Source organism: Chenopodium album, chromosome 25 (assembly GCF_948465745.1).
Source record: "Chenopodium album chromosome 25, dcCheAlbu1.1, whole genome shotgun sequence".
NCBI lineage: Eukaryota > Viridiplantae > Streptophyta > Magnoliopsida > Caryophyllales > Amaranthaceae > Chenopodium > Chenopodium album.
The window spans coordinates 21,071,981-21,084,654 of NC_137858.1; the positions used below are offsets into that span (position 1 = coordinate 21,071,981).

The 12,674-nt window shown below is 39.1% G+C and overlaps 1 non-coding gene across 1 annotated transcript; it reads left to right on the forward strand.

Moving 5' to 3' along the window:
• Positions 1–6,435: 6,435 nt before the first annotated feature.
• Positions 6,436–6,541, forward strand: LOC145615787 (small nucleolar RNA R71). The gene has a single exon (XR_014107377.1). It is a non-coding gene; the product is annotated as a small nucleolar RNA R71 (small nucleolar RNA).
• Positions 6,542–12,674: the final 6,133 nt, after the last annotated feature.

The window sequence follows — 12,674 nt, forward strand, 5'->3', positions numbered from 1 at the left end:
AAAGCAAGTTAAGCACATAAGAATCCCAATCGACAAACAAGTGATCGATCGACATCATCGTCATCGATCCCAAACACATTACGTGTTAACAAGCATCCATCCTCGAACCATTCAACTTCCCCTAAACTAATCCTATTCTATGCAACCAAGGAAAAATAAAGAGAAAAATAAGAAAGATCTCACCGGGCTCCAAGCTTAGCAAAAATAAACGAAGCAAGTAGAAACCACCTCGTTGCATTCCATATCCAAAAGCTTCTTCAAGAAACCAAGTGAGAAAAGGAAAATAAAAGAAACTATACACAAAGAAAATAGTTAGTAACTTCAAAACAAAGAAAAGAAAACAACAAATAAAAGGAAACTAAACTAAGCAAAAAGTATATACAACTAAGGGAAATAAAAGCTAAACTAATCAAAGAATAAAAAGAATAAAAGAAAGGAAACTAAGAAAGCAAGAAAGACTAAACTAACTAAAGAACTAAACTAAACTACAAGATTTGGATTCAAGGGATTTGGATCAAAGGGTTTTGGATTAAAGGGATTTGGATATTAGGGATCAACCACAACAACAACATCTCAAGCAAAGCATCATCACAAACAACAAGTATCCAAACAAATCGGGCAAGCATACTAGCTACAAGGAAAGTAGCCTAGAGATCAAGAAAAAGAGGAAATCAAACAAGAGGAACAAAAATAAGCATGTAAACAACTAAGGTATGTACACAACAACAAATATTGGTCACCGAGCAAAGCATTAGTTCCCCCAAGCTAGATAAAAAATACATCTCAACATCCCAAGCAATACAAAACAAGCATAAAAAATATAAGGGATGGAGGCAAAAAGTACAAAAAGCACAAGGGAACTAATGACTACTACCATCACCACCACCACTACCACTACCACTTTGCCCGGCCCCATTGGGGTCAATGTTGCGCTCGGGGTCATCGAAGGGATGAGGGTAAGGCTCCCATCCTCCGGTATACCCCTCGGGCCACCCATAATGCCCCTTGAAAAGATCTTGTTGCCAAGGAGCAAGAGGGGTGAAGTTATCGGGCAAGGTAAGTTCGTAGGGGTGGTTGTCATGGACATGGGGGTAATTAGGATCACCCCTATAGTCAATACCACTCGGAGCCTTGTAATCATAGTTACCATGCTCATCCGGGTAGTAGCGACGCTCGGTATCGGGGTCGGAAGGACTCGACCAATATGGATGCCCATACGAATGTAGAGGACCTTGTTGGGGCGGGAAGTACGGATAGTTAACCGGGGGAACAATGTTCCCGCGGTCTATTTCCGCATCATAGATTTGTTGTTATTGAGCAAACATACCTTATTGTATTTCTTGAATACCTCTCAATTGTTCATAGATAGCCCCAAAATCTTGATCATACATGCCGTCCAAATGGATTTTCAATCCACTCATTTGCTCATTAAGAGCCCTCAAATCGGCATTTTCATAAGCATGTTGCCCTTCTTGTTGTTGTTCTTGAGGAACTTGTTGTTGTTATTGTTGTTGTTGTTGTTGTTGTTGTTGTTGTTGCTCTTCATCATCCTCATCGGAGTCGAAGTTGGGACGCCGAAAAGACCTAGGGACATGCCACACATTGTCGGCGATCCGGGCCAATGAAGTCAAGCCGGGGTTAGGCAAAAAGCACCAATGCTCATTGCTCCTTAACCACTCATATCTCCCATCCCTATAGCTCTTGGAGATGAATTGAATTTGACCCAATTGCTGCAAGTCAAGGTATAGGGAGGTGCTATCTCCAATCTCCTTGCAAAAGGGAAGATATGCATCAAGGTGAAGGCGAGTCAAGAGCCTAGTCACCATGCCCCCGCATGGGATCTCTCCCGTACTCCGGCCACGAAGATCAACACAATATTTGGCAAAAATGTACCCCAAGTTCAACCGGCCCACATACTCCGGGCGAGTAGACAACCACAAGACTTTGAGCTCAAGGTTGCTCATCTTCCCCAACTCTTGCTTGGGGAACACCACATAGCCCAAAAGGCGGTGCACAACCCTAAGGCAAGGTTGGTACACCGAGGAGATCTTAGCCTTGTTGGTGATGAATTCATTACCACCCGAGATGTCTTCCCACTAAGAGTTATGGTCGTACTCCGGGAAGATATAGTGTTCAACGTTCAAGATATCCCCATGGGGATCAAAGTCCAAAGCCGCGTTGAACTCTTCCAAGGAATGATCGAAGTAATGGTTGAATATTTGGAATCACACCCGATATTGCCTTCCCAAGGGCACAAGCTCCAAGGTAGCCAAAAACTCCAACGTTGGCTCCTTGTAGGTGCGATAGGCATTGTTGATGAAAGATCCCATTCGAAGGTTCAAGAGCAAAGACCGCACATCATCATCTATCCCCAATTTTACCATGTCACGCTGGAGATAATGGCGGGTTTGTTTGAGGGTTCTCTCTTCCTTCAATTGTTAGTAGAAGGTCTTTTGCTCGTTTGTGAAATTTTTCTTTTTGGGAAGAGAGGTGGGTGGTCGTGTTTGAGGGGAAGAGGGGTTTGAAGTACTTGGCCTAGAGGAAGTGCTAGGCCTTGAAGAAGTACTTGGGCGAGGTTCATCGATGATAACATCGGTTTTTCTCTTTTTGGTGAGTTTCTTTAGGTATTTAGACATGTTTGAGGCTTTGAGAAGGGTTACCAACAATAATCAAAGAGCAAAACCAAAGAACCAAGAACACCACACCCAAAATCACCACTTACTACCAAATTCACCAATTCTCAATTTCACACTTCCTTCCACCAAAATCAATTCCAAACCAATCAAAAACACCAAATATCCAAGAAAAACTCCTTTCAAACAATCCAAGATCAACCAAAAGACCAATACCAACAATCACAACATACTACCCAATTTCCAAAAATCCAACTCACAAATTATCAACCAAAGATGATGAAAATCGCTACAAAACCAACAAACAACACAATGTTATGCAAAATCAATCAACAAACATCACAAAATCACATCCAATATCAAGATCAAGCATCAAAAATCACAAAACCCATACTACACTATTCATGCTCATACAAATTTCAATCTTTGCAAAATTATGATATAATTGACAAAATTAAAGCAAGGATAAGTTATTATACCATACAAGATACAAGATTAACCAAATTTGAGCCTCCAATTTCAATCCCATACAAAAGCCCCAATTTTCGGTCACCAAATGTAGGAGAGAGAATGAGTGAAATTTGGGTCAAATTGTGAGGAATTTTGAGTGTAGGAAGGTTTGTGAGTGAAATTTGATGAAAATGGAGTGATTTTTGTGAGGAATTGAAGGATTTTTGAGGGTGAATGGGGAGTGAGGGGTGCGCACAAGTGAGGGCTTTGAGAGGGGATGAGCGTGAAGAACAATGAGGGGAATGAGGAAATGAAGAAGAAGAAGGAGGAGAAAGAAGATAAAGAGCACGGCGCAGGACGTGCGGCCGCACCTGCTGTTAGTGCGCCCGCACACGCAAGGTGTGCGCCCGCACAGTGTGCGTGTGCGGCCGCACCTTGCTGTGCTTCCTCATTCTTTCTATTTTTTTTTATTCTTTGATACTTACTGCCTATTTGGGTGCGCACATGAATCATGATGGAGATGAGGAACACCATAGGCAGTAGCTAAAATCATTTTTAAAGATCTCAAAGTTGAAAATTGATGTGCTCACCACAAAAATTCACTAAGTATTGATTTCCTCCAACTTTCAAAACATGAATTTCCTATCTTACCTCTCTAAAATTCTTACCCCTTTTACCTCAAATTTCGATTAGAATCGATCAAAATATGATATGTGCCACGAACACCTTCCATTCACCATGAATTCTTGAAGAAATCCAATCCCGCAAAATTCATCCTAAAAATCCAAACAAGTAGAAAAGTGAAAGAAAAGAAAAAGGTAATAAAAGAAACAAAAACAAGAAAACTCAAAAATCAAAAAGAAAAGTTAGAATCTCCGGGTTGCCTCCCGGGAAGCGCTTGCTTAAGGTCCTAAGCTCGACCCTTCCTCCAAATCATGGAGGGTCAAAGAACACCACCTTCTTCAAGGTAGTTGAAAGAGCAAAATCTTCTTCAATCTTGAGCAACTTCTCACTGTTGCTTGATGAAACCTCCACAAAATTCTTCTCAAATTCATTTTTCTCTTTTCTCAACTTCTTTCTTTTTCTCAATTTCTTTGAATCACGAGCCTTTTTCTTCGGCTTTTTGTTCAATGTAGATGGAACTTCAACATCCACAACCATAGAAGCTTTCTCTTCATCTTGAGAATTAAGCTCAAACCAATTTGGAATCTCAACTTCCTTCTCATCCTTTAGCTTGGGAATCACAATTTCTTCTTCACTAACCTCCATGCTATCAAAACTTGCAAAAACATCATCAAAATTATCAAGAGCATTGTTAGTAGAAGAATCAACCATGCATACATCATCAATAGAACGAGAAAGACTAGCACATGCTATATATTGCACACAAGATAGAGACTCATGCGTTGATTTCAACTTAAAACTCTCTTCTAGCTTACCACATCTCAAAGTAATGCGGCCTCCTTTCACATCTATCAAAGCTCCCGATGTAGCTAAGAAAGGTCTCCCTAGAATGATTGGAATATGTTCATCTTCCTCAATCTCCAAAACCACAAAATCTACGGGAAAAACAAACTCTCCAATCTTAAGAGGGACATCATCAACTCTCCCCTTAGGAAACTTAATAGAGCGATCGGCCAATTGAAGAGTTATATTGGATTGTTGAAGCTCACCTAGATCAAGTCTTTTGAAAACCGAATAGGGCATGATACTCACACTAGCCCCTAGATCACATAAAGCATTCTCAAACATCATTTTCTTAATCTTGCAAGGAATTAAAAAGTTTCCTGGATCCTCCATTTTCTCCGGAAGCTCACCATGGACAAGAGCACTAAAACATTTCCCTCCTTCCACTGAATTGCCCTCATTACAATCTTCCTTCTCCTCTAGTATCTCCCTAAGAAACTTGGAGTACTTAGGCATTTCAGGAATTGGCTCGGTAGAGGGTGTGGAAACATGAACTTCCTTAAGAACTTCAAGGAACTTCCCAAATTGCTCATCCATTTTGAATCTCAAGAATTTTTGGGGGTATGGTAGATCGGGAAATCTCTCTTCCTCACACATCTTTTCAACAAGACTTTCTTCTTTTTCCTCATCCTCACAATAGACTTCCTTGGACTCAACCCTCTCAACTTCATTCTCCAAAGCACTACTCTCATCTTCTCTCTCAATTGAACAAGAAACTCCCTCACTAAGGTCACTCCCACCACTAGTGGTGATAGAATACACGGGTTTCTTTGGTTCAACACCTTGGGAAGGTAAAGAAGAAGGACTAGTATAATCCTTAAGAGTGTTTGCTAGTTGGGTTATTTGAGTCTCAAGCATCTTATTGTGAGTCATCATTTCATTGAACTTCTTATCACTAACCGCCATGTAGGTGTTAATGATCTTGGTTTGATTATCAATCAATTCTTCCAAATTAGTCCTAGGAGAAGAAGGTTGTGAATAGGAATTTTCACCTTGAGTCTTTGGAACAAATCCGGGTGGGGGACCTCTTTGAGCATTGTTTTGAAAATTGCCCCTTCCTTGATTGTTCCAAGTACCCCTATTTTGATTTTGACCATAACCTTGATTATGGTTACCACCACCTTGATTATGGTTACCATTACCTTGGTTATGATTTCCATAACCTTGGTTTTGATTACCATAATTTTGGTTTTGATTACCATAATTTTGGCTTTGATTTTGGCCACTATAACTTTGGTTATTATGGTTACCACGAGAACCTTGATTCCCTTGGTTCCTATAACCACCACCATGATTATAGTTGTCAAAATTGCCTTGGTTTTGGTAATTCCTATTCCATTGGCCTCTTTGATTATCAAACCTTTGAACATTGTTGTTTGACACAAAATTCACATGCTCACACTCATTGTTATCAAACTCATCAACACATTCATTATTGCAATTGCTAGAGTCATGATCATATGATCCACATGCATCACAAAACAAACATCCCATAGGCATATTATGTGAAGTGGGAGGGGTTTGAGAGTTAGAAGAAGTACCTCTCCCCTTAAATTGGGAGGGAAGATTTGAAGCTTGAGAAGAGGAAGAAACACTCTCCAACTTGGCTTTGATTGCGGTCACCTCCTTTCCCAAGTTTGTCATTTGAGAGGAAAGATTGTTGATGGCATTGAGATGGTCCACCGAATACAATGAAGATTGCTTGCTTGAAGAATCTCTTTCCCCATCTTGCCAATCTCTATAGTAAGTCACCACATCCTCTATAATGTCCACAACTTCTTCTTCGGTCTTGTTCATGATAGGACCACCGGCCCCTCCATCAAGGCATGACTTGCCTTGAGGACTCAAACCACCATAGAAGATTTAGATCACTTGGTATGTTGGAATTCCGTGGTGAGGACATTCTCTTTGATACTCCTTGAATCTTTCCCATGCTTCATAGAGACTCTCATTTGGCTTTTGCTTGAACCCTTGAATTAAAGCCCTTGCCTCCGCCGTTTTCTTTTGAGGATAGAAACGGGACAAAAAAGCTTTAGTTACATCATCCCACGTTCTCAATGAATTGGGCTTCACCTCTTTGTCTAGCCATTCTAAAGATCTTCCTATGAGAGAGAAAAGGGAACAACTTAAGGCGGATAAACTCTTGAGACACTCCATTGACCTTGATTTTTTTGCAATATTTTTCAAACTCCTTAAGATGGTTCAATGGGCTCTCATTCTTAGCCTCACTATATTGTCTCCTCTCAATTAGGGTGATCATTACCGGCCGAATTTCAAAATCGTTTGCCGGTGTTGTAGGTGGAGTTATGCCGCTCTCAAACCTATATGCACCGGGCACTCCCAATTCCTTCAAGGCCACTCTCGGATGTTCTCCCATGACTTGCTCTTGTTCAATCTCTTCTTCTCTTGAAGAACTATAATCCAATGTCTTGTTTGCTACTCTCCTCGTTGAGAGAGTTCTTTCAATCTCCGGATCAAAGGGAACAATTGAACGATCTCGGGACCTATGCATACAAAACTCAAAGAAAATATTAGCAGTACGGCTACAAGTGTAGCCTAAAGTGTAAAATCTTTTTGTATTTTGCAAATAAAGTGGAATAGACTCAACAACAATATGCACTCAAAGCACCGTTCCCCGGCAACGGCGCCATTTTGATGGGAGGAGGAACGGTAGGTCGTTGGGCTACCACCCCACCCAATCAAACAATATTTATAACTCAACAAACCCCTATGGAAGTGTAGTGGTAAGTCGAGGTCGAACCCAAAGGAATGGAAGTTGAATGTATATTGCCTAAGTCAAGCTACTCCGAAGTCAAATGCGGGGTTTATGGTAGAAACTAGAGCTAGAACTAATTGATGCAATTGAACTTGTATAAAATCAATATAAAAGACACTAGGGGAATGGATCCACATGTAATTGTAATGGAGAATGGTAATTTGGGAGGTCAAACCAACTAAGTCAAGTGATATGAAGGAAGATCAAACATGTATCCAAAAGAGCATATCAAGATAATTCTCCTAGAGGTCTAACTAGCGCCAACTACGCTAAACACTACCTAGGAAACGTCACAAGATACCTCAATCGAGAAATTGCAAGTTACTAATCAATGGTCCGTATCATAGCAAGCTTACAATGCAATCTAGTGCAACAATTAAAGATGGCCAAGCTTCAATCAATTACACACATGCACATGAATTATCAACCAAGTTTAATCATATCATCAACTCCATTAATTATCCCCAAATTACTCTAATCCATCACTCAAACATGCTTCACCATTTCCCTAGCTAGAAAACTACTCACTAGCCATGGAAATTAAGATCAAAACTACACTAATCATCAATTTCATCATCAACATATTTGAAATCAAAGATCAAATCAACAATCAATCAACAATCAATCAAACTTCTATCAAACATCAAACAAACTTCAATCAATCAACAATAATATGGAAAACAAATGAAATCAACTAAAATCAAACTTATATTGAAATCAAAGATGAAGATCCTTACAAACTTTGATCAAAAGATCAATTACAATGAAGAATTCTTGAACAATCAACCAAAAACCATGAGTTTCTCTCTCTTCAATCCTTGAGTTTCTCTCTCTAAAACTCTAATAAAAAAACTAAGATCTAATTTGCTTAATGAATTCTTAATGAAAAACTTCTCCAAAAATAGAAGGAAATAACTATATATACAAAGAGGAGGTCGGTATTGACGCCCAAAAATAGACCCATGCTGGTGCGGTCGCACATAGGAGAGAGAGTGGCGCGCACGGGAAACACACCAAGAAAGGTGCGCCCGCACGCACCAGGTGTGCGGCCGCACACTCCCTGAGTGCGCCCGCACCAAACTGGGTATAGCTCCTCTCTTCTCTTCGTCCTAGCTCATGTGGTGCACACATCCTAGATGATGGTGATGGAGGACAAGGTAGGCAACAACTTCCTTGGAATTCTTGAAGAATATAAGCCATGAAAGGAGCATGGACAAGGTCTTGAAGCATGCTCCTTGGATCCCCCTTTGACTTGAAACTCTTTGCACAAGCATTAGGCATGAAAAGCAATGAAAAACCATGGAGAGGAAGCTCAGGAATTCTTGGACAATCAATCATAACCTACAAACAAAGGAGAAAAAGCAAATAAAAGGGAAAAACAACAAGTAAACTAGAAAATGCACAAAATAGAGAAACTAACTACAAAAGGCATAAAATGAAGAAAATAAGAATAAAACTAAGGAAAACTAAAGAAAAGAGTAATAAAATGAAATGAAATTCATCCAAAAAGAGATCAAATGAATGCCATAAATGTCACTCATCAAGAATCAGACAATGTCTTCATTGGCTCAGGAATTAGCCTAGCATGGCTACACGTCATCTGGTTTCAAGAAAGAGACAAGGCAAAAAGGGAAAAGATAAAAAAGAAAAAATAACGAAAAAGAAAAAGAAAAAGAAAAAATAAAGCGGTAAAGGGGGGTATATGGCGTGCCCGATCGGGCGGCCGGTCGCCTAATTGGGCAATAATAAGCACATAAATCGCTTTTGTGTCCTTGATAAAGTTCCTTCACGCGCCCGGTCGGGCTCCATCTCGCCCAGCAGGGAAAAATTTGTCGTATACGGACCTCTTCTCCCGCCCGATCGGGCGAATTTAAGGCCGCAATCTTTCTTCTTCTCGCGCCCGATCAGGTGCGGCTTTGCCCGGTCGGGCGGATCCTCCGTAACTTGTTCTGGGGGCTATTTATCATTAGTTGCAAGGGGCACCTCCTTAGGCTTAGATTGCCTTTTTTCCCCATCCGACTGAGTTATTACCACTCGATCATGTGGTACTCTTATGTAGGGCTCAATTATCGCAACCTGTTCACCTTGCTCCTCATCCTCATCATCAAAACCAAGCCTTTCACAATACAAAGCTCGTTCTATTGCATCTACTTCTTCCTTACATGTCTTCTTTCTACCTGTAGAAGATGAAACACAAGATACCGCCACCAAGGGATCTTTAACAAGAGCTTGGGGCTCATTAGAACAATTAATTTTAACTACATAAATGATAAAACACTTCTCCTTTGTCATGGGGCTTTTGGGGGCGTTATTCAAGTTAAAAACAATATTGTCATCCCCTACTAAAATTGTCAATTTACCACCTTGTACATCTATAATTGTTCTTGCAGTATTAACGAATGGTCTACCCAAAATAATATAAGTTTGCAAATCCTCATCCATGTCAAGAACAACAAAGTCAACAAGTATATAAAATTTACCTACTCTAAAAGGCACATCCTCTAAGACACCTAAAGGGTATATAAATGAATGATCGGCCATTTGCAGAGTAATATTAGTAGATTTTAATTTACCCGTATTAAGCTTGGAATACACAGAAAAAGGCATGACACTAACACTAGCATCCAGATCACATAATGCACTATCAATCTTAAGAGTGCCAATATGACAAGGGATAGAAAAACTACACGGATCTTTTAGTTTAGGTGGAAAATTATTTTGTAGTATGGCACTACATTCTGCAGTAAGAGCGACAGTCTCTACCTCACTAATCTTTCATAAATTTTGCATAAGCAGGATTCTGTGTAATTAACTTTGTAAAGGGAACAGTTACCTGCAAATCTTTCACCATCTCTAGAAACTTACCAAACTGCTTATCCACTTTAGTCATCAAATGTCGATTAGGGAATGGTAGTTTAATAGTTGGTTGTTGAACATTATTACTCTTTTCTTGAGTTACAACCTTCCCTGGAGATTTACCCTGCAATGTAACATATGAAATATTAGTACTACCATGTAGCCCTGCAGGGCTAGGATTCATATCATTTGGTATAATGGAACCAGGATTAGCAATTTCTGTTAAAATTGGTTCATCATCTTTGGGCTTAGGAGGCCCATCGTAGAGTGAACCACTCCGGAGGGTAATTGTAAAAGCCTGATCTGTTGCCTGTACTAGTTGCGATGGCAGGGTTCCCTGCTGGCGGGTTTGCAGAGTAGAAGAAATTTGCGCAATTTTACTATCTATGATTTTATTATGGGCTAGGATCTAATCAATTTGCGCATCTCTACTCTCCATGTGCTTTTGCATACTACCTAAAATTGCTCTTATTTTTGACAAAGAAGGATCAGTAGGTGGAGGAGTTTGTGGTTGGGAATTCTGGCCAGAGTTGGGATGGTAATATTTCTGTTGTGGTTGTGGTTGAGCTTGTTGTGGAGGTGGAGGTGAAGGGTTTTGTACATTGGTGCTCCAGTAGGAAAGGTATGGATGATCTCATTACCCAGGTTTATAGGTGTTGGAGTATGTGTTATTCTGCTTAATGGATTGAAAAACGTTAACCTGCTCCATGGAACTCCTACACTCCTGTTCCCAATGACCTACAATACCATAATTTTCACAAAAAGCATCGTTAGAATTACTATTAATTGCAGAAACATTAGCTACATTAGAATTAGCAATACTAAGATTATCCAATTTCTGACAAATAGAGGTCAATTGAGCTTGCAAAAAGGATACTGAATCAACGTGGTGCTTTCCCTTATTTGCAAAACCTCTTAGATTCCCATATTGGGAATTATGGATTGTCATATCTTTGATAACTTGACCTGCATCATCAACATTAAGGTTCATAAACCTCCCACTAGCTGCAGAATCCAGAATTGTTTTTCTAGATGAATTTCCAATCCCATTGTAAAAAGCTTGTATTTACTGCCATTGTGCTAAATAGTGATGGGGGTAATCTCTTTGCAGATCTTTAAATCTTTCCTAAGCATCATATAATGTTTCATTCGGTTCTTGGGAAAAATTTTGATTTGCGCTTCTCAATAAAGCTGTTCTCTCTGCAGGGTAATATTTATTATAAAAATTTAACACAAGAGTTTCCCAGTTAGTAATACCAAGTGCAGTTCTATTTAAACCATTAAACAATAATTTAGCTTTTCCACTTAAAGAGAAAGGAAAAAGACGACTGCGAATAATCGTTAAGCTTCTTAGGCGGTTCTCCTGTCATCTCTAATTCTAGTTCTGAAGATGTTTCCGAATAACTGGATTAGGATGGAGGGTCTCTAGGAATATCACCACCGGAACTTGCCAGTATTTGCCTGTATAAATTCTTTTGCTTATGGAATGAGCGCTCGATCTAAGGATCGAAAGGAATGTAACCTGATCTAGAACACCTAGGCATAAACAAAGAACTAGACGACAAATATGAGAATTGTCCCAAAGAACTTACGTTCTCTAGGACAGAAGAAAATAATCTAAACTACAAAAACAATTAGAAAAAAATAAAACCGTTTCCCCGGCAACAGCGCCAAATTTTGACAGGCTAAACTCGTATCACCTAATCAGAAGTAATTACCTAAGTCCTCTAACTAAATTAGATAGGGAAGTAGGGTCGAATCCACAAGGAAACAAGTCTTTATATTCCTAATTAATTAATACAAACTAAATTATTAAGGTAACCAATTATTGTTATAATAGGGAAACTAAACTACGAAGAGTAAAAGTAGGGAAGAGTAAAGGATAGAGAAAAATCAATGAATTAAAGACGTAGGGCATAGGTTCACCAATAAATAATACTCTAGGGTAAAACATAATAATCAACAATTAACATTGCATAAATAACATGATTAACAGGCTCTCGTAATTTACTAATCAACATAGATTTAACAGGCTCTCGCAATTTACTAAATCTAAGTCCTTATTGTAGATAGCCTTTAATATTAAATTAACATCTGCTCGATTCTTCAATTTAATATTGCTATACTTTTTACAAACAAATCAAATATTCTCGATTCATAATCCGATGTAAAGTATTAAAACAATTCAATAAGAAATTATCATGCAATGTCAATAATCAATAATAATCAATCATCAATGCATCAATTAACCTGATCATAAAGGGCTTTCGCTACGTATAACAATCACAAAATTAATCTACCGGTATTAAATCTCATCTCTCGAATCTCGACTTAACCATTTATAAATTAATCTGCCTATTGAAACTAAGCCTAAATATCAATTCTCATCTCTAGAATCTCGAATCAAAAATGCTAAACTCATACAAATTAAATCTGGCCAAATTTAACCGCATAGCATTAAATCAATCAATAATAGGAAATTAATATCAAGC